Here is an 18,886-nt window from a genome sequence, read left to right as displayed (position 1 = left end):
AAATAAAAGAATTACAAGGAGCAGTAGTAAAACCATATTCATTCTGGGAGATTTACTCTAACTATTTAGAACAGAACAAGCAAGTAAAAAGAGTAAGTATGAAAAATATAAGTAAAAATAACAATCTTGATCCTACAGACATAAATAGAAATGACCACCTAACATTTGGAGGAAATAGAGAGTATTCATTCTTTTATAGCACATAAACAATTAAAAATTAATCATATCTTAGGATAAAGGAAGTTTTTTTTGTTGTTGTTGTTGTTACTGGAGATAGAACTTGGGATCTTGCGCTTGCGAGGCAGGCACTGAAGGAATTTTTTTTTTGGTACCGGGGATTGAACTCAGGTTCTTGTGCTTGTGAGGCATGAAGCGGAACCCCTGAGCTAAATCCCCGGGCCCCACTGAAGGAAGTTTTAACAAATATCAAATAAATATATATTAGATCAGTGCCGGGGATTGAGCTCAGTGGTTCCGGTGTCTGCCTCACAAGGGAAAGGTCCTGAGTTCAATCCCTGGGAACAATAACAAAAATATATATTAGATCATACTGTTTGAGTATAATGTACTATTTTAGAAATCTACATTAAAGGATAGTTTTTTTGTTTTTTTTTAAAGAATCCAGAATCCTAAAGATGTTTCTCAAGGTCATTAATGGAAATCAAATACAGACTTGAATGGAACAGTACATTGTATGGAATTCAGGAAGTGAGGAAAAGAAGCCCAAGAAAGTAGGAAAGAAATAAAAAGCAAATTAAACGAAAAAGAAGCAAGGAAATGACCAGCAAAATCAAGTGACTTTAAAAAAGTTCTCAAAGTGGTGTGTGTGGCTTGTGCCCAGCGCGCATCAGGCGCCTGGGAGCCCCAGTCGTTGGGCTCCAGCCCCTGGCTCCTGGCCGTTTGCGAGGCAAGATGTTAAGGCGCACCCTGGAAAGCCGGGACACTCAAACTGGACAACTGCAAGATGCTGTCACAAATGTGGAGAAGCATTTTGGGGAGCTGTGACAAATCTTTGCTGTTTATGTGTGGAAAACTGCCAGACTGCGAGACAAAGCAGACCTCCTGGTGAATGAAATTAACATGCATGCCTCTACAGAGACCCCAAATTTAAAGCAAGGTCTGAAAAATTTCACTGATAAGTGCCAAACTTCAGGATTATAGACAAGCAGAGGTTGAAAGACCTGAAGCCAACGTGGTTGAACCTTTGAAAGCTTATGGAGCAATTGTAAAACTGAAACGAGATGATCTCAAAGCAGCACTAACAGCAAGGAATAGAGAAGCTAAGCAGTTAACTCAGTTAGAAAGAACCCAGCAACGAAACCCATCTGATCGACATGTAATTTCACAGGCAGAAGCCGAATTACACATAGCTTCAAAAGATATTACCCAAACAACTCGTCATCTGGAGGAAACTATTGACAATTTCAAAAAGCAGAAAATAAAGGATATCAAGAATATATTTTCAGAATTTATCACAATCGAAGTGTTATTTCATGGCAAAGCTTAAGAGGTCTACACTGCTGCCTACCAAAATATACAAAAGATTGATGAGGATGAAGATTTAGAGGTTTTCTGAAATTCTCTGTATCCACTAGATTATCCATCTCATTTAGATATTGTAAAAGCAAATTCAAAGCCACCTCTTCAAGATCACTGTCAGCTAAGGGTGTATCTGGAACAGGACAGGTATCTACCTGTCAATTAAGAAAGGATCAACATGCAGAAGATGATGAAGATGAAGAGGTAGACTTTACAGAAGAAGAAAATTAATTTTAAATTAATTTCCACATGTCCATTTTCTTCTTAAATGACTTAAAAACTTTATACTCACTTGATAAGGAAAACCTCAAAACAAAACAAAATCCTACCATAAATGCAAAAATAAAGGAAATTTATGCTGACTAAAAATTAAGGTTTAAAAAAAATTACATTTCAATATCCTCTCTAAAAAAACAAAGGTTCTTAAAGTCGTAGCAAAACTGATGAAAGAAACAATAATATTAGTAATAAAAAGGATCATAGCACCCATTGGAGAAAAGATTACAAACTGTTGTGGAGAGTATAAGCAGTGAGATAAACCTCAAATCATTTTGTGGGCTGGTGTAACCTTGATATCAAAACCAGGCAAGGATAGTATAATAAAAAAATACAAACTTAGATGCAAAAAACTAAAGTAAAATATAACCCAGTAGTATCTGGCCATGCACATCTGTAGACCAGACCCTTCTTGTCACCGTTGAGTAGGGCTTAGTAATGCAAACAAGCTTCAACGTACAGAGAATTCACTATGTTATCAGCTAAGGCGAGATGAGCTAGCATCTCAGTAGAAAGAGAAACCTAACCATAAAAGTTTAAAAAACCCCAAAAAAACAACTAGAAGGAAATTCCTTAATTCCCATTAAGGAAGCTCTACAAAGCATTTTTTTTGGTCCAGAGCTACAACCTTTTATTAGCAGTAGCAGTAAACACAGCAAGCATTTTTACTTGACAGTGACGGTAATGAGCGTATGTCCCCCCGCCATGTCCCCCGCCCACGGGACAGGCACCTCCAGGATCCTGGCCAGTGCAGTGTGACAGTGAAATGGTCAGCAAAAGGGTATGGCGGTCAATGAAGTTTTTTTTTTTTGGTATCGGAGATCGAACTCGGGTCCTTGCGCTTGCGCAGCAGGTGGCGAAACCGCTGAACTAAACCCCCGGCCCTGCCGGTCAATGAAGTTTTAAAACTGAAGATGTTGACATTTTAGAAATGGAGGAAAATGGACAGACTGCTAGAACCAGCAAGTTCACTGAATCAAAAATCAACTTATCAAAATGGCATTAGCAGATACTCTTCTAAAAAACTCATAGCCCTGGGCGGGGGATTTAGCTCGTGGTTTCGCCGTCTGCTGAGCAAGCGCAAGGACCCAAGTTCGATTCCCTGGTACCAAAAAAAAAAAAAAAAAAACCAACACAAAAACAAAACACACAAAAAACCCATAGGCCGTCAGGTCATGAAAAGTATCAGACAAATGCGAGTTGAAGAATGTTCTACAAAACACTCCACTTGTGCACCTCACAACTGCCCATGTGGAGAGGCCGAGGCTGGAGGACCAGACACTTGGTGTGGGGCGGCTTCCAGACCCGGTTCTGAAAGGCGCAGGGCAGGATGGGCAGATGGGAGCCATCACAGTTCTGGGCTAGTATTAATTTCCTTTTCACGGTATCTGATGCCAAGATGATAACATTAAGGGAAAGGGAGTAAGGAATCTTTCTATTATTTTTGCAGCTTTTCTGTATAACCAAAAATTTTAAAAGCCAATTAGAAATTACCAGTGACACAGTAGGGCAGTCCAAAATCTACTCCACCCCAAGCCCACAATCTGTCACTGTGGCACGCATCCACGATCATTCTTTCTTGAGTGTAAATTTTAATTTCAGGTGATAAACTGTGTGCTCTTAGGTGAACTAACTCTGCAGAGCGCCTCCGTACTTCCGGTTACCGGGCCCTTCCGCCGCCAGACGGCTGGGGTCCCCAGCCTCGCCCCGGTGCAGCGGGACTCGGGTGGGGTCCGCGCGGTGTGGCTCGCGTCTGTCAGGCGGGGTTGGGTTTCCTCCAGTGCCGCCCGCGGGTCACTTGCATTCCCCTGCGAATCGCCTGCCGTCCCCTTCGCCCGTTTCTCTGGTTGGTTTGGTCTTCATTTTGCGAGTTTCCAAGAGCGCTTCATTTATTACAGAAATTAACTCGTGTCTTTCAGGTGTCCCAAGCGGAAAAGTCCTGTCTTCCATATTTGTCCTTCTTCTTTAGACCTTAATGTATATTTCTTCCTGCTGATTTCTTTTTGCCTCCATTTAGACAAACGTGCTCCTTCCCCCTCTTGTCTTTCCAGATTTTGCATTTGTGGATCGTCAGTGGGCACATCTGCCTTGAGCCCCATTTCTTTCTTTGGGGGCTGCCCCTTCTCTCCTCCTCCCCACCCCTTTTTGCAGACCTGCTTCAGGGCCCCTCACCACAGCTCCCTTGACCTAAACCCCAGCCTTCACACCAAGCCGTCGCCGCGGCAACCGCGGCAACCACGGCCTGATTAGCATGGCGTGGGGGCGTGGCGAGGGCCCAGGGAGGGCGGCACGGCCGCTGATTGGCCGGCGCGGAAGCCCCGCCTTTGGAAAGCAGCTCGACTGGGCGTCGGGCAGCGCCCACGGAGCCGGGAGGACTAGGGTGGCGAGGTCGGAGGACGGAGGGCGGGCGACGGACGAGTCCACCCTAGGCAGCTGGCGCCGCCAGGTGCGTGTGCGAGCGCGGAAGGGAGCGGCCGGTGCCCGCGGGACAGCGTGGTCCACGGTACGCACGGCTCGGCTCGAGCGTCCGGGACGCCGGGACCCCGGTGCGGCCGCGTCGGCTCGGCCGGGTTGCCGCGCTGCGGGCGCCCTCCCGAGGGCTGGGCTGGCCGGCGGACGCGGAGCTGCCCTAGGGGACAGCGGGCGGGTGTGGGCCGCGGGTCCAGCGCCGGCTCTGCCCTCGGCCGGGGCGGGGCGGGGCGGGGCTCCCCATTGGCCAGCGGCGGCCGGGGCGGGGCCAAGCGGGCTGCATCCCAAGTCTGGACTGCCGGTCCCGGGCCTGCCCTCCTGGCGCCGGCTGTTACTGTTGTCTTTGCCGAGACAAAATAGCCGCCGCCCCAAGTAAAGGAGAAAGGGTTTGCTCGGCCGTCAGCTCGTAGCAGTTGAGTCCGTAGCGCTGCTCGGAGGGCGAGTCTTAGAGGGCGACCCTTCACGGCGCCCACGAGGTGGAGAAGCGACCAAAGCCGCGTCTTTCTGGCCCTTTTCCGCACTGCTCAGTGCGGCGGCACTCACCCTCAGTCCTGCTGCCCCCGAGCCTAGCTCTGCATCCCGAGTCGACCCCAGCGTCGCCCAGTCTCTATGCCGCCGCCCGGGGAAAGCCGGGCCTGGGGGGCCTCTGGACGCGAGCCCGAGCCCGCTTCCCGCCGTGCAGGCGCTGTTGCGGCGGCTGCCACGGGGCGGTGGGGGGGCCGCGGTGTCCGCGTGGGGCCCACCCGCCTGGCCGATCGCGTCCGCGTCCTGTGAGGCTCGGGCCTGAGGCGGGGCTTGGCACAGTCCCCCGGCCGCCGAGGAGCTGTCCGGCCCGGGGCTTTTCACCCCGACCGTCGGCCCTGTTTTAGGGGTGCTGGTACTGGGCCCAGGTGGGCACTGGGGCTACGTGATCTGGGCTGAAATGTTTGTGATTAAATCCGGGGCAGCGCGCCGGTGTGTAGACAGTCCCTGGCTTTCCCAGGCCAGGGAGACTGTCTCCTGTTTACCGAGAAACAGCCTGTCACTGGCTGAAAGCCGCCTGTTTGCTTGCGAGAATCTCTAGTCGGGCGTGAGGACCAGGTCTCTCTGGTCCCGGGGTTTGAGCCTACTGCGCAGGCGCTGTTTTGAGTGACAGAGGGGCTGGGGCAGAGGATGGTGCAGGGGCGGGCCCGAGGGCGGGCTGTGGTTTGAGTGACGGGAGCCCTGACCGCTCTCACTCTTTTGCTGGCCTCTGTATCCTCTGTGTTGAACGGCTGCACAGCTGGCTTCAGGACGGGCCCCACGGGAGGGCTCTGCCCGGACCTGAGCGACGGGACTGCGAACCCCGCCCACCCAGGTGCGGCGCTGGCAGTTGAAGCCTTGTGCGCAGGCCCAGGGCTGGTGGGCGGGCGGGCCGCAGAGCCGTATTCTTTCAGTCCCTGCGGTCCAGCGGCTGAGGGTGGGGCTCGGCCGGCCAGCTCTGTGACAGCGGAATTCAGGGGGTAATGCATTGGGGGAGAAACTGGAGGAGGCTGGCTGTGGGTGTAAGACTTGGGGTCTCAGTAACTTGGGGGACTCTGGAAAAAGGGATTTTAATCGAAACCCTGCAGACTCAGAGCCAGGGGTGGTCCTGACGGGGAGTTGTGGGAGGTCGGGAGTGCAGAGCTGTGGGGAGGGAGCGGGCGGGCGGCAGGAGGAGAGAGCCCGGCTGGGCGGGAGGCAGCGAGCTGCGCGGCTGGACACCCCGTCCGTCTGCACGCGAGGTTCAGGGCCCTGCCCCACCCCCTTTCGCGGAGGGCGAGGAGTGTGACGCAGGATTCCTGCTGCCCGGTTAGTCCCAAGGCGTGCATTTGCAGATGACTGTAGAGTGGTAGTCTACGGAGTGTCAGTAAATACCAAGTCGTGTTTAACCCCCAGTCTCTACCCTCGGCGAGGCACCCTCACGGGTGCACAGGCCTCAGCTGCAATCGCTAAGCTGCTTCCCGCAGCCTCGGGGCTACTGAACAGGTGGCGGCGGTGCGCCACCCACTGGCAGCAGGTGGATAAGCACTGACACTGCACACTAGCGCAGGAAGTGGTACTCTGGTACCTAGGAGAGGTGGTAGCACCGGGGTTTCTAAGTACAGCATTAGGTCCATGGCAAGGGCCAGTTTCCAGTCCTGCTCCGATATCAAACGGCTGAAAGCACTGGAGTCTCCACTCTTCTTTTTCTTTCTGAGAAAGGGCCTCGCTCTGCATTTCAGCCTGGCCTTGGTCTCACTGTATGGCCCTGGCTGGCCTCAAACTTGTGACGATCCTCCTGCTTCAGCCTCCCAGGTGCTAGAATTATAAGCATGGACCACCACACTCGGCTCCACTCTTCCTAACGGGCACCTGTATTGTAATAGGGTCCTGTGCAGAACAGCAGATTTTCTGTTTTTTGAATGTCCTTATGCTGATTTGTGATGATTTGCCCTGAAAATTAATAGCATCGTGAAGATTGAGAAAGACCTGAGAATAGTGTGGAGCACAGTGTGTGGAGCCTAGTTAGCCCTAGAGAAATTCCTTCATGTTGAGTGTGGCCCACCCTTGCCTCTGGAGGAGAGGTCGGTGCCACACGGCGGGGAAGCTGTCACTTGGGTCCTTGAGCCTCAAAACTCCTATGCCTGGGCAGGCGGCTGCCCGCTCTTCTGCCTCGCTGGGCCTCTGCTGTCCAGGAGGTGGAGGTGGAGCCGGAGCCGCCATGGGCTGTTTCCCACCTGAAGAGCCCAGGGACCATAAAACTTGGGCTCATGCTTCCTTCTCCTTCCACAGCTGTGCCGGGGCCTGGTGCCCTTGTTGGAGACGCTGGCAGGAGAAGAGGCGGCTGCTCCAGGTGAGCTGCCTGGCAAGGGATGGCCTCAGCACTGTGAGCTGCGCTGTCAGAGGAGCAGGAGGCCCAGCCTGCCCCGTCTCTGGTGCCCAGCCTCTTTACCTGGCACCCAGCTGCTCCTTCTGGCCTCCTGTTTCTCTCCTTGGATGGTTCAGAAGCAGGAGAGATCCAGCGTGCGCCAGAGAGGAGGCGAATCCCGGGCACGGTGCCCTCGTGAGTTAGCGAGGTGGTGTCCCCGGGCAGCTGGTTTACCCGGAAGGCTCCCCAGGGGCTCCCCAGGGGCTGTGGCCGGCCAGGAGCCTGTTTCTGGGCCCTGGGATGCGCGGGACAGAGAGGCGCTGAAAAGCAGGGCGCAGGGAGCAGTGCCTGATGGGGTGAGGGCAGCAGGGTTGATGCCCACTGCAGCAGCGCTGGGTAGGGCTGGCCCAGTGCACACTGCGGCCATCCGGAGAGTTCGAAACCTGCCCTGGCCAAAGGGCTTATGTCTGTAGGTCTCTGTTCAATGAAGCCCAGGAGACTTAATTAAAACCACACTGACACATGATTTGAGATGCTAAGACGTGCCTCTCCTTCAGGTCCGGTTCATGGTTGCACACGGCAGCAGCGGGATCACTGGGGTGTGGGTGTGTGTGTGTGCGCGCGCGCGTGCGAGTGTCTGAGAGCAGAGCCCGGTGCAAGGCAGCCTGGGGCGCTACTTGAGGGGTAGCAGAAGACCAGGCACTCCTCACCCGTGGGAGCGGCCCTGTCACCCATGCAGATGGGTGATGGGCCACACCTGGAGGTCTGTCTGAAAAAGGTAGGCTCCAGTGGTTATCAGAGTGTGGTCCACGGAGTCACACAGCTGTGGAAGACATCTTGTCCCTGGAAAGTAGCTGTGTCGGCTGTAGTCTCAAGCAACTTTTGTGTTGATGATAAGTGTGAACACTTAGGCATTACTTCTTCTCATCTGGATGTCAGGGGACAGTGCTCAAGGGTGGCGGCAGTGAGGTTGTGCTCCAGGGTGGAGTGGCAGGCGACGGCTGCAGCAGGTCAGGTAAGGACTTGCAGATGGGGCCTGAGGTAGGAGCTTAGCGCTGCTGGCTGTATCATGCTGAGGGACGCAGTCAGCTGCAGAAATGGGGCCAGGGAGAGGTAGCGCTTCTCTTGCTCTGAGGGGCTGTGGGAGGCCCCGCTCAGAGTCGCCCGGGACATTTTCCTGTCCCCTTGCACCTGGTCTGAGCTGTGTCCCCGCTGTGCCCGCCCCGTGGCTTCCCTGCTTGAGAGCAAAGATCCCCCCACTTGTGGTGACAGGCGCCTGACGGATTCCATCTTTAGTATTCATTATGCTAATTTCAGATGCATCGTCTTATTTTCTACTCATTTCTATGAGATGGGAGTAAAGTATCCAAAGTCTCCCCGGTGTCAGCGTTGCAGCCCAGACCTCAGTGGCAACAGTGCCACCCAGTGCGCAGTAACTCTAGCAGGGGCAGCAGGGAGGAGGCGCTTTGTGTACGGAAGGCTGCTTCCGGCCTCACTCCTGGAACGGGCCAGCAGGGCTGAGGCACAGACTGGTGCCCCAGGCTTGGAGCAGGCGGCTGGCTGTTGGCCCACACCACTGGCTCTCTCCTTCCCGCCCTGGGCCTTTGGCGGCCTCCCCAGCCTCCTGGCCAAGTCAGGCCAGGCCCTTGGGCCACCGCCTTGCCCTTGGCCCCTCCTCAACTCCTGCAGGGGGATGAGCAGTGCCAGGGGAGGTGAAGGAGTGGACAGGAGGGGCCCTGTCGTGGGGCCCTCGGGGGAAGGAGGGCTCCGAGAATAACGAGAAGAAGCACAACAGCAGCTGAATTTGCTTCCAAACTTTTATATTGATATTTTTTCCTAATTGTGAACTTAACCTTGTAAATAGCAATGGAAAAAGTTTTCTTCTATTAACCATTGTTTTCTAATCAAATCCCTCATTGTCGGAAGTTTTTACATGTGTTTACATGGAGTTTTCTTCTCATTTCGTTTGTATTTATTTCCACTCATTAAAGTAACTATCAGTTGTTACGTGAGATCCTTCAATTCCTTGCACATTTCAAACTCAAGCTTCTCATCTACAGCTTTGCAATTTGACAACTGCATTCTGATTGACGGTGTGAATATCTCATTTCCTGTAGGCACATAGATCAACGTATCTAGTAAGAACACGTGTAACTTTTACAAGGGACACATTTGACTGGTAGGTGTGGCTTGCACTTTCTACATTCAACATTTTGAAGTGCCTGAATGTGGTACCGTATTTTATGCTTATAGTCAGGAAATAAAGTTGTAAAATTTCCTGAAAAATGACTTAATAACTAGATAGCATTATGTTGAAGTCTTTGTTCTCATTTTTGTTTAGTAAAAATTTAGGAATGCTGCATTTTGAGTGCAATGACTTACTTTTTAGTTAGGATAAAGTGTATCTGTCCTTCTCTACAGCAGCTCTAGCCTTCTGGAGATGTGTGGTTGAACCACATGATTCCTCCAGGGGGATTTCACACAGTGCTGACTCACTGTTCAGGGCCCACAAACTCCTTTGGAAATGCAGGGTGGAGCAGCAGGTCAAGCACTCCAAAATGTTGGTTTTCCACTTTTTTTGGTTAGGTTACCCTTTACCGCTTAGTCCTAGGAAAGTTCTTAGTTTGCATTTAAGTAGTAAATTCCTTTTGTCATGTAAACTTCTTCACTACAAATTAAGTCTGTGCGTGGGTGCGTGCGTGCGTGCGTGTGTGTGTGCGTGTGTGTGCGTGGTGTCAGTGTCTCGGGTCTTTTCTATCCTGGGCTGCTTTTGTCTTTGCACCCATAACCCTCCCTTGCAAAGAACAACTTCGCAAACAGATAGTGCCCTACCCCACATCCACCTTCTTACACAGTGGCCTTGATATTCCTGCCTATGTATTCTTTCAGAGGAACTTCATTATGAGTTTGTCAAAACTCTGCACTAGGAAGAAAAAAAGCTGTTTTGTAGTTAACATTTATATTCATTTATTTAGACTTGTTTTCTTCTTTAGTTTTAGAAACTTTGTTAACCATATTTATAAGGATTGTTTACTTTGCTCTGAATGGGATTTCCCCCCTTGCTGTGTTTACCAATAAACTTTTTCAGTTCAGAAGAATGCTTTCCCCCGTCTCTGCCTTGCTTTAAACTTCAGCTGCACAGCTCCGAGCTCCGAGGTGATCCTGGCTGGCGGCTGGGTTAGCGGCTCCACTTCTTCTTGCGCCACTCCAGAGGTTCAGTCATTTGCTCACTTGCATTTCACCTTCTGTGCTTCTGCGGTCTCCTGGTCTTTCCCTTGCTGGGGATTCATAGAGAGAAGCTGTTGAAGTTGGCAGTGCTGCTTCCCGCCTCTCCCCTTTGCAGGTGTGGTTCACCCTCGCAGGGCCGTCCTTGTGCACCCAGGCCAGCCTGTCATGGGCCTGGGCTCTCCTCCTGAGACTTGGCTGGCTTGGCTATATCGTGTTTTGCATTTACAGTATGTCCAAAAAACTTTATTGAATGCCTTCTATAAAAATATGGTGATGAAAAGCTGAAGAACTCTTTCTCTTGGGCCCTGTGGTCGGGCACAGTGCAGCCCCTCCCTGCACTCTGATCCCTTGCTGTCTGGACTGTCCCTGGGCAGACTTGCTCCTCAGCCTCGATATGTTAGACAGACCTGCTGATCTGCCTGCTCCTCAGCCGCCTGCGAATGTGGGCTCCTGGTTCTGCAGCGGCCGTTGCCTGGGGAAGCGGGGGCCACATAGTGCCGCAGTGATGCTTTTGACTGGCCAGACTCGGTCACAGTGGGCGGCACTGGGCTTCTCCCAGAGCTTGGTGAGCCGGGCCTGGCACTGCTGCCGCCTCTGGGCTGCGGATGAAGAGCGAGGTGAGCGGTGTAAGGATGGGGCCACGGGGGTCACGTGGCCCTGCAGGAGGATGTCACCCAACACCTCTGGCTCTTCGGTTTGGCCCCCAGCCACTCTGCTGTAACCTGAGTGAGGACCACACCCTTCCAGGTGGAGTTGGTGCCACCTGCTGTTGTCCACCACGCAGGGTTTTGCCTTCTACAAACTGGAAGCTTGGTGTACGTACATACAAGGGTTTCACTGTAGTTTGCACCTGGCGTTTTAGGGTCTCTTCTCACTAGTATTTTACCTACTTGCCCTCGTCTTTAAACAGTGACTCACTGGTTCATCAAGAGTAGACGATTCTAGGGGCCAGGGATTTAGCTCAGTGGTTCCTCCACCTGCCCTGTAAGCACAAGGACCTGAGTTTGATCCCTGGTACCCAAAAAAAAGAGTAGATGACTTAATGTCTTTAAATAGAGGCGAGGTTACATCCAGAAAAGAGGTTCGCACCTGCCAGCCTGTGCATGCCCTCCGTAGCGTCAGGTTTTAGGTTTTAAATCTTTGCCCGTTTGATAGGTCAAAAAGGCTTTCTTTGTAATATTTTACATTTCTTTGATGACTGTTGCTAAACACTGGCTTTATTATAACTAATTTATGAACTGTACATTAGTTTCCTCTATTTTCATGCTGGGCTCTTTACCTCTCTCTTAATGCTAAGAGCCTCATGCGGTTCACATGGTAACTGGCACCGATGTTGCCAAATACTCTGTTCCCTCCACTCCTCACTCCTGGCTGGCTTGTGAGCAGCGGTAGCAGTGCAGGGAACCAGGGCCGTGTTTGCCGGGACCCTCCCAGGTGCCGTTCCCAGGTTCTCCTCCACCTGCGCTGCCCTCTGCTGTGAGCAAGGAGTTGGGTTTCCAACCCTGTGTCCTGGGCCCGCCAGTGCCCGTCATTGCTGGGTCACTCCTGGGGAGGGGTCCCCTGACCCCGCAGCTGCGAGCTTGTAAGGGTTTACTGCGTCCAAAAGCATCGTCCAGGTGAAGACGTTAGTGCTGCCCGAACCCCTGATGGCCTTTCTAGGGCCTTGTCACACTTTGTTTGAAGCAAAACATTTATGGGTGCATTTTAGACACACATAGTGGTCACATTCATCGCAGGGAATTTGTGTCTGTACACGATGTAGCTTGCGTCTTCTCTTCCCATCGCCCTCTCCCTTCAACCCCTCCTCCCCTCCTTATTTACAAAAGCTTTGTTTCTATTTTTCCTTCTATTCTCTTTTTTGGTCCCTTCTTTCCTTCCCTCCTCCCCTTCCCTTGTTCCCCTTATCATTTGAACATTTTCTTCCCATTTCCCAATGTCTATTATACATTGTAGTCCTTATTTCCATGTTTGGTTTCTCACACCAGAGAAACAAGGAGGTATTTAAGCATGTGTGTCTGATTTATTTCACTCGAGAGTATGGTCTCCAGGTGGATCCATGTACCTAGAAATGTTTCAAGCTTATCCTTGGCAGAGCAGTACTCCACTGTATTAAAACAAAACAAAACATTTTTTTTTACCCATTTATCAGTTGATGTAGTGCCTTTTCAAATTGTTTTAACTTTTTGACTAGGTAATACTTGCTCATGGTTTAAAACAAAATGAGAGAATATACAATGGAAAATACATTTTCCTCTCTTCCCTGGCCCCCAGTGGCAGTCGCCCTTAGTCATCATTAATTTCTTATGCATTCTAGAAATTGTCCATGTAAACACTTTTTTTTTTTGGTACCAGAGATCAAACTTGGGTCCTTGTGCTTGCGCAGCAGGCGGCGAAACCACTGAGCTAAATCCCCGGCCCCCTGATTTTTACTTTTTGTTTTCTTTTTTAAGGTTTTTATTATAAAATCTTCCATGTTCCCATGCTCTTGTTGACCAGCGGCTATCTTGTGGTCAGAACATTTTGAGCATGTCGAATGAAGGCCACTTGTGTCCCTCTTGACTCCCTTGAGAGGAGCAGAGGGTAAGTTTTGGCCCGAAGTTGGCACTGCCTTGTGAGGGCCTCACAGGCCTCCTGTGGCCACGTCACTCAGGAGGAGGAATCCTTCGCCTCTTTTCTGTACCTGGGAAACTTTGTTCCCATGTGGAAGACACTTTCTTCATCAGAAATTTATTCAGGGAGTTGCTGCTTAAAGCATTTTAGGTTTGTAGATTTCTTCCCTCATCTTTTATTTTCTTTTTGTTGATAAGTTTTGACTGTATATTTTCCTTAAAAATTGTCGATTTCCTATCAGACTTTTGGATTCTGTAGTTCTTATAGACAGTTTTCCCTTACCATAATGCTTTGTGCATCAAATGCACATTTAATGGAGAGAGAAATCCCTGTAATACAGAAGCATATACTGCAGTCTTACACGTCTTTCTCTCTTTGTGCTTCAGATTTTTCTCGTCTCATAATTGGATGGAACTCTGTCAAATGTTCAGTAATAACAGCATTAAGACTTTGATTTCTGCCTGTATAAATGAGTTTGGTCTGTGGTATATTAGTCTTTGTTTTAAGTCTTTTAATTATTCTACTTTCAGTTTGAAAGCTTTCTGTTCTTCGTGAGTGGCTTGGTTAGATGGCACGGGAAGGGCCTTTTCCTGAAGACTCTTAAGGCCGGCCTCTAGGGAGCCCATTCCCCGCCACGCCTCCTGTATTTCTTTTCTTGCCGCTTCTTAGTCCATGCGTCCGAGTCCCTAAGATGGCCGCAGGTGCCTGGGTCTTGACTCACTTCCTGCGAAAACTTCCTGAGAGGCCGCTGCTCCCACACAGGTGATTTTACACCGCAGGCGTCTCCTTCCCAAGAGCAAGGGCGGTGACCTCCGTCTGGCTGCCTCAGAGCCCGGCGCCCTCTGTGCTCCTCTCCCTGCCCTTCCCTGAGGTGGCCACAGTCACCAGGCCCTGGGCGTCAGGTGCTGCACCAGCCCGTGGAGCTGAACGCTGGCCTGCCTCTCCCCTGTCCCTGGGGCGCCTCTGGCCCTCGGGGTGTGTCACCCCTCCAGTGTGCCCAGTGCAGGAGGGCAGAGCGGGTGGCCGGGTCACCAAGGACTTCAGGATTGAGTCCCATTGCGTCAGCTTCGGCCAGGCTTCTGTGGGCTGGTGCCAAAGGCGCGGGAGGGTGGCCGGCAGCCTGCAAGGTGCAGCCGGAGACGCTTGGCCTCCTGCAGGCCGTGCTCCGTGTTTTATGGAGGCAGATGACGCAGACATCTTTGTGGGGTGCAGGGCCTTTTTATGTATTTACTTATTTTTCTGCTTAAGTTCTTTATTGGTACATTTTAGGTATACAATGCGTTTACATTTACCATTGGGTGCTTTTACTTGTACACGGTGTATCTTAGTTCTTATTTTTTCCCCATTCCCTGTCCTCCCTTCACCCCTCCACCCTTCCCTATTTACGTAGACTTTGTTTCCATTTTTTCCTTTTCTCATAATTTTTCCTTTCCCTTCTTTCCTTTCCGCTTCCCCTCCCACTTCCCCTACCCCTTTGGAACTTTTCTTCTTATTTCAAATTATCAATTATTCGTTTTAATCATTTTAATCCTTATTCACACTTTCACTTTCTCACACCAGAGAAACTATTCGGTATTTACACATGTATTTATTTCACCGAAGAGGATGGCCTCAGTATGCATCCATTTAGCTTTAAATGTCTAGTTTCTCATTCTTTATGGCTGAGTAGTTCTCCATTTTATAAAAAACCCCACATCTTCTTTATCCAGTCACCAGTTCATGGGCACTTGGGCTGTTTCCAAGCTTTAGCTATTACAAACTGTGCCACTATAAACATGGGTGTGGATATATCGCTGTGGTATGATTCTTTTAATTCTTTTGGGAAGATCCCCAGCAGAGGAATAGCTGGGTCAAATGGGACCTCTAGTCCTAGTTCTTTGAGGTATCTCCACACTGATTTCCACAGTGGCTGCACCAGTCTGCACTCCCACCAACAGTGGAGAAGGGTTCCTTTCTCCCCACACCCCTGCCAGCATTTGTTCTTGGTTGATTTCTTGATAGCAGCCATTCTTTCTGGGGTGAGGTGGAATCTCAGTGTTGTTTTCATCTCCATCTCTCGAATGATGAGTGATGTTGAACATTTTTTCATATATCAATTTGCTGCTTTTACTTCTTTCTCTGAGAAATTTCTGTTCATTTCAGATGCCCATTTATGAATTGGGTCTTTGAATTTGGGGGGTCTGATTTTTTCAGTTCTTTATATATTCTAGATAGTAGTCCTTTGTCTAAGGTACAGCTGCTAAAAATGTTTTCCCAGATTGTAGGTTGTCTCTTAGCTCTGTTGGTGGTTTCTCTTGCAGTGCAGAAGCTTTGTAATAAGATGAGATCACAGTTGTTGATTCTTTGTGCTAGTTCCCGTGCTACTGAGGTCTTGTTCATAAAGTTTTTTCCTATGCCAATGTCTTCAAGAGTTCTACCTAACTTCTCTTCCAGTACATTTAGGGTTTCTGTTTTAATAGCTAGATCTTTAATCCACTTTGATCTTAGTTTAGTGCATGGTGATAGGTATGGGTCTAGTTTTAATCTTTGGCAGGTTGAAATCCAGTTTTTCCAAAAAGTAATACGCCACCCTCCTAGTTACCTGATACTTTCTCAATCATGAGATACTCATCAATTTAGGATTATTGCTGTCCTCTGAGCCATCTGATTTTCCCACTGAACCCAGTAAATAATGGGGAGCTTGGAGTGTCTTTGTTTTTGCCTGCTCTGAGGCACTGACCTCTTGGCACCCCGTATACTTTGAAATTATGCAAGTTTCTATTAACTTTTTTATTTTTAGGCCTCACCTTCCCCTTTTCTAGGCAGTCAGAGGATTGATCGACATCTGATAAGGAGGTCAGAAGACTGGTACATGATAAGACAGCACCTGAGATTTCCTCAAACCTAAATTGGAAGGAGAGAGGCCAAGTTCATGATACCTGAAGATAGCTGAAAGAAAAGAACAAGTTGACCTGAAGGAGTATTATAGTTGAAACAAGGGAACACTATATGGAGGTGTGTGGATTATATGAGAATGAAGACATCTTGACACATGCCAAGGTGGAAGAGTAATGATAGCCAAGAACCAGACTGGCTGACCTTGGAGAATTCAGTATGGAAAGATGCCAATGCAGCACCAGGCTTTATAAAATTCCATAAGTTTACAGGACTATAGATGTTTCAAGGAAGAAAGAAAACCAGGGGGAAATTCTGAATTACCTGAAATTTAAATGATGCTAATCAATTTAAGTAGAATTGAGATTTTATTTTTTCTACTCTCAAGTGCAATGGAAATTCAGAATACAAATCACTTTGAGCCATAGATAAATAAAATATATTTTTGTGCATTTTATTCTGTGGCCAAATAAATTTTTATTCATTTCCAGTGTTTGGAGAAATATTTGTATTGAGTGACAGGAGCAGCACAGAGTTCACGATGATTTTCTTTAGTGGATGACATATATTATTACATATATCTATGTTCAAAATTAGAGGAACTGATTCAACTTGGAACTTTTTCATTCAAACAGCCAAGTCCACAGTATTTTTTCATTGAAATAAGTTTATTCTTTCAAAACATATTTATTAAATGCAAACTACACACCAGCAATATTTCAGAAGCTGGCAAAGTGCAATGAGGAAATAGACTAGAAATATTCCTCTCACCACAAAGTATGTATTTCAGATGGGACAGTGCAAAAATAAGGTAGGATTTGTTAAATAGCCTGTCTTTCCTCCAATGAGGGTGGTTGGCTCCTTTGTCAAAGATGAGGTAGCTGAGTATGTCTACAGTTGTTTCTGCATCTTCTAATCTATTCCACTGATCCTCGGGTCTGTTTTTTATCATGCTGTTTTTACCATGCTGTTTTTATCACAGTAGCTTTGTAGTATAGTTTCAAGTTGGGCATTGTGATACCCCTTGCCATGTCTCTGTTGCCTAGAATTGCTTTTGCTCTTCTAGGTGTCTTCTGGTTCCAAATGAATTTTTGGATTGTTTTCTCTAGTTCTGTGAAGTATATTGTTGGAATTTCAATCGGCATTGCATTAAATCTATATAGCAGTTTTGGAAGTATGGCCATTTTCACTATATTGATTCTTCCTACCCAGGAGCAAGGAATATCTTTCCATTTTCCTGTATCCTTTTCAATCTCTTCTTTCAGAGAGCTGTAGTTTTCAGTGTAGAGGTCTTTTGCTTCCTTTGTTAGATTGATTCCTAGATATTTCATTTTTTAAGATGCTATTGTAAAAGGAATTATTTCCCGAATTCCTCTCTCAGTGGGTCTGCTATTTGTGCATAAGAATGCTATTGTTTTTTGAGTGTTGACCTTGTATCCTGCTACTCTACAGAATCTGTCAATTAAGTCTAGAAGTCTTGGTAGAGTTTTTTGGGTCTTCTATGTAAAGTATCATATTGTCAGCAAATAGTGACAGTTTAACTTCTTCGTTTCCTATCTTTATTCCTTTTATTTCTTTCTTTTGTCTAATTGCTAATGTTTCCAGAACTATATTGAACAGGAGTGGTGATAGTGGACATCCTTGTCTTGTTCCTCATTTTAGCGTGAAGGTTTTCAGTTTTTGACCATTTAGTATGATGTTGGCTGTTGGTTTTTCATAGATAGCCTTAATCAGGTTGAGATAAAGACCTTCTATTCCAATTTTCTGTAGGATTTTTATCATGAATCGGTGTTGGATTTTGTCAAATGCCTTTTCTGCATCTATTGAGATGATCATATGGTTTTTGTCCTTGACTCTGTTTATATAGTATATTACATTTATTGATTTACGTATGCTGAACCATAAATCCAACTTGGTCAGGGTGTATGGTCTTCTTGATGACCCTCTGTATTCTGTTTGCCAGTATCTTGTTGAGGATTTTTTCATCTATGTTCATTAGGGAGATTGGCTACAAGGCCTTTTTAAATAAAAACCTGTTATTTTAAACACACTGGCTTTCTCCTTAAAGCAAAGGTAGAGAAGCCCTGCTATGGATGTTCTGTTCTTCTCTGGAAGTTCATGCAGCTTGCAGGACTGTGGTGTGGTTAGCTCCAACTTCTGAGCCGAGGCTTCTCACCCGCATTGCTCTGCTTTCTCGCTCCCGCTGTGGTGGCCAGCAATAAAAATGCAGGGAAAGTAGTTTAAGGGAAGTTCAAGGCCAACTTGGGCAACTCAGTGAACGCTGTCTCACATAAATGATAAGAAGTGCTAGGGGTGCTGCTCATGGCTGAACACCCCTGGGTTAGATTTCTGGTGGTGAAAAGACAGGACAGAAAGAGAGGATTGTGTGTCAGACAGTCTCGGGCATGGGAAGGCTCGCAGCGCCGAGGCTTGATGGTGACCTGTCAGGCTGCACGGCTCCTGAGTCGTTTGCCCAGGGTGCGAGGCCCAGCGCCACACACACCCGGCAGCGCTTCCCTTGTGTTCGAGGACCAAGAAGAGGTAGAGGACGCCCGCCGAGCTGTCACCCTGAGGGTGGCTTTGGAAGCTGCAGTGCAGACCTGAGTAAACCAGGAGGGCCCCTCCCCCAGAAGCTGCTGTGCTGCCACCGGCCCCTGCTGTGTGTCCAGCCCCAAAGCAGCTCGCAGCAGGTTTGCTCACATGCTGTTCAGAGTGTCGTGTGGGTGTCAGGCACGGGGTGCAGCCAGAGGTCAGGCAGGGATCCCGGGGTCGGTCTGGTCTATTCCTTACTGGGGTTTACACGTTACCCCTGGAGACAGGCAAGTGGAGCCAGGTGAGTATTTAAGAGATTGGGACCGAACGGGACTAGGGTGGGAGCCCTAGTGGTGTCGGGTCGGGAGGAGGAAGTGGTGCTCATGTGAGCCCGGGCCGCCCGCAGGGGTCCGAGAGGGACCCTGGCCACTGCACACCTCCCCTGACAGAAATGTCCCTCGTTGTCTCGTGTGGCTGCCACCAGCCACGTGTACCCAGGGCTGCGAAATG

The 18,886-nt window shown here is 48.9% G+C and overlaps 1 protein-coding gene and 1 pseudogene across 7 annotated transcripts in view; both read left to right on the top strand.

The window, feature by feature from the left end:
- Nucleotides 1-730: 730 nt before the first annotated feature.
- Nucleotides 731-1,770, top strand: LOC101716480 (CBY1-interacting BAR domain-containing protein 1 pseudogene; annotated as a pseudogene).
- A 2,361-nt stretch (nt 1,771-4,131) lies between these two features.
- Peg3 (paternally expressed 3) overlaps nt 4,132-18,886 on the top strand; it is a 28,558-nt gene continuing 13,803 nt past the window's right edge. Inside the window, exons 1-2 of one of the 7 annotated variants that reach the window (XM_087201062.1) lie at nt 4,146-4,261; nt 7,057-7,117. The gene's annotated coding sequence lies outside the window, so the exon portion shown is untranslated. Of the gene's footprint in view, nt 4,319-4,998; nt 5,621-5,651; nt 5,766-7,056; nt 7,118-18,886 lie in introns of those variants that run through there. The other 6 variants (XM_021246205.2, XM_004866587.4, XM_004866585.3 and 3 more) reach the window with 6 other exon arrangements.

The sequence above is a fragment of the Heterocephalus glaber genome, unplaced genomic scaffold (assembly GCF_053883595.1).
Source record: "Heterocephalus glaber isolate CG9 unplaced genomic scaffold, H.glaber_assembly_v1.0 deba00001745, whole genome shotgun sequence".
Taxonomy (NCBI): domain Eukaryota; kingdom Metazoa; phylum Chordata; class Mammalia; order Rodentia; family Bathyergidae; genus Heterocephalus; species Heterocephalus glaber.
The sequence above is the reverse complement of the archived record's forward strand: the minus strand, read 5'-3'. Positions and strand labels throughout refer to the sequence as shown.